The sequence below is a fragment of the Cupressus sempervirens genome, chromosome 5 (genome assembly GCF_028749045.1).
Source record: "Cupressus sempervirens isolate cs-2001-9-10 chromosome 5, ASM2874904v1, whole genome shotgun sequence".
Taxonomy (NCBI): Eukaryota; Viridiplantae; Streptophyta; class Pinopsida; order Cupressales; family Cupressaceae; genus Cupressus; species Cupressus sempervirens.
The window spans coordinates 797,818,248-797,821,485 of record NC_143122.1 but is presented as its reverse complement, the minus strand read 5'-3'; the positions used below and the strand labels follow the sequence as shown (position 1 = coordinate 797,821,485).

Here is a 3,238-nt window from a genome sequence, read left to right as displayed (position 1 = left end):
GATGAGACACTTGAACCATAATAGTAACCTGCTCTGTATAGTAGTATTCTACTTGAAGTTGTTTTTGAGATACGAAAGAGTAATTCTCTGCAAAGTCAACAACAGATAGAATTGTTCTGAGTGGGAAAGTTTCTCTTAGTGTTTGAAATTGTTCTTCTTGCCACTTAGAAAAAAATGCATGGCGTATATATGGTTGAATCAATTTACAAAAATTTGACATAAATTCTCAAGCCGATATCTCATCCTCTACATATTCTAACCTTGTTGATTCTTTTCTAGCTTTTGTTTCTGACTTTATGTACTTATATCTCTTACATTTTACCATCCTTTTCATATTAGTATCTTCTTCTCTCAAAGGAAATTTAGTCAAGTTACCACATGTTTCACAAGTTCCTCTTATGCAATCTATTTCACAGACACAATCATTTGGTTTGTCACATAAGATTGATGTTATGAATTGACTCGGTCGTTTAGGAAAAGTATTTTGAGAAGTTCCACCACTTTCTTCTATCATCTTTTGAAACCCTTCATAGTACAGATCAAATTCAACATGATATCGACAACAACATGTTTCAAAAGATTTATTTATCTTCACAAAATAGGGCTTCAATCTTTCAAACATTGTTTGTCCAATCTTTATGTTAGGATTTAAATTACAAAATGAGAGATACAATTCATGTTGAGTGACATCCAACCAATGTTTTGCATGTTGAATATATTCCTTAGGCCCAATCCTCTACTTGATGATATCTCTTCTATTTGGTGGAGGACGAGTATTATCAATCCAAAATTGAATAACTAAGTTCTTAACTGTTTCCCCAATCATGTCAGATCGAGGAGCTCTACACATTAGTGCCCAATTGCCTTCTAATGTACCATCATTCAAATTGTTTCTCCTTTTCAGATAATGTAGTACTGTCTTCCGACTATACCCGAAATGAGATGATAATGAAGAGATCTGTCTATTTTGGGATGTTTTCTTATTTAAAATAGATACCAGTATCACTCTTCGTGCAATGGATTTATCTGTAGATCAAGTTTTTTCCCCAGTGGAATGTAACCCTTCCTTAACACTTTCAACAATATCTTTTTCTAGTTTAGAAGTCCTCATCTTTTTTATACTTGTATCTATACCCAATAGTCTCAATGGCTCTTTTAATTCATCTTTAAGAAGTGAAATTGATAATAGTTGAGTTTTCTCCACTGTTGATAGATTCTCAAATTGTGCAATTATGTCTTTAGACTTTTTATTCAATTTCCTCTTCATAGTATGTGTAGGTTGACTAGCATATTCTCTCAATTTTTCCACATCCATTTCAATTAAATGATCTATGTTTCTATGATTAATTTTTCTCTTTAATCTTTGAGCTAAATTAACATTCTCATTTGTTGTTTGATCTCGGGCTGCACAAGAAAAAATGAAACAAAGTCTTAAGATACAATCTCTTTATGGGACATATATCTATACATATATACATATTTAACTTGAGTGAAATATTATGTACTTGATTAAATTATCTAACCTTTAGATGGTCCTTCTTCAATATCCATTGCTTCATCTTCAATTTCCTCATGTCCAACATTTTCATCATCTACTAGAGTTGTACGTGCACGATATAACAAATAAAATCAAGTAAGTTTATAAGGGGAAATATTGCTCACTAGATTTAAAAATTAAAGATATAAAGTTTGATAGAGACCTATAATTCTAGAGAGATCTATATTATATACTTGCAAGAGATGCACATGTACCTATTTGAACTTGGGATGAACCTTCTCCAATGTCGGTAGGTTGTCCTGGTTGACTACGTCCTAAATAAATTCATTTATTTAAATTTAATCATAATCTAATAAACCTTAATGGACTATAAATTATTAACATAATTGAATAAACAAGGTAATTCCCATGCTAAATAAATTCATAATTTAAATTTATTCATAATGTAATATTTACCCTAAGGACTAATATGGACATAATTGAATAAACCCTAATGGCCTAAATATGAACATAATTTCAAATAAGCTCTTAATATTAAGTTAATCTAGTAATGCTAATTTAAGATATATACGATATTCCTAATTGGATTTAAACCCTAATCCTAACTAAATAAACTAATTAAATACATTGGAAAAAAGATTGTGCATGTGTACCTGATCTAAGATAGTATCTTGCTAGCATTTTTTGACGATTTTCATCTTCTTGTTCCTTAGTTCTCCTTCGTGCATATTTACTTGCTCTTTTATCTTTATTGCCCATGTCGTAAATTCTTCCTCCAAAATTCAAAAATAGGTTGAAGTTTGTCAAATATTTCTTTCTACCCAATTCAAAAGCCAATAACTTGATTTCACATAAATGAAAATTGTAAAAAATGAAACTCATATTTATATACAAAAATTTTATTAAAAAAAAACCTCCTTATTAGCTGACTAGGGAAAAACCCTAAGGAGCTGACTAGAAAAACACCCCTATGGTCGGATTCTACTTATAGTAAGATTATGTGAAGTCATGGAAGAGAAGAACAAGATAAGAGAAGAGATAGAAGGAAAGAACAATGAAATCTAGCACCAATCCCTTCAGCAAGCAGACTTCATTGATCAACTCTCTAATGTAAATGAAGAGATCATGAGTCTACGATCTGAAAATGAAAGATTGAGGAATTACCTAAACACTAAAAGACAAATCAATGAAAGAATGATGAAATCCCAAGCAGACATGAATCAATTGAATGAACAAAATCTCTATAGATAAAAAGGAAAAGAAATAATTGGATATACAGAAGAAGGAGAATCATTGAAGCAAGGAGCTTAAAAGAATCAAAGACCTACTTGCAATCACTATGGTAAGATAGGTAATACTTCAAAAAATTGTTGGAGCAATGGAAAAGAAAAATTTAATAGAAAATGTTACAATAAAAATCAGCATGGTCATAAAGCAAATGAATGCAAAGAGAAACCAAAATTTGAAGGCAAATGCTACAAATGCAAGAAGCATGGGTACAAATCATCAAAATGAAAAACCAAGATATAAAATCCACCAAAAAAAATTGCGAAAGCTATATTTGGTTGGGACTACAACACCTAGTGTAGATGTCATTATAGTGGAGAATTTGGACATATTGGGATGAATTGTGTAAAGCGTCATTTGATGAAAAGAGATACTACTAAAAGATGTTTCATTTGTACTAAACTTGGTCATCTTACCAAGAACTACATGAATACTAGTAGAATTAAAGATGAA

General features: G+C 30.7%; 1 long non-coding RNA gene across 1 annotated transcript; it reads right to left on the bottom strand.

Moving 5' to 3' along the window:
- Positions 1-1,518: 1,518 nt before the first annotated feature.
- LOC149558340 (uncharacterized) lies at positions 1,519-2,265 on the bottom strand. The gene is made up of 3 exons (XR_016364704.1): positions 2,152-2,265; positions 1,753-1,812; positions 1,519-1,592 (listed from the first exon to the last, which is right to left on the bottom strand). It is a non-coding gene; the product is annotated as an uncharacterized LOC149558340 (long non-coding RNA).
- Positions 2,266-3,238: the final 973 nt, after the last annotated feature.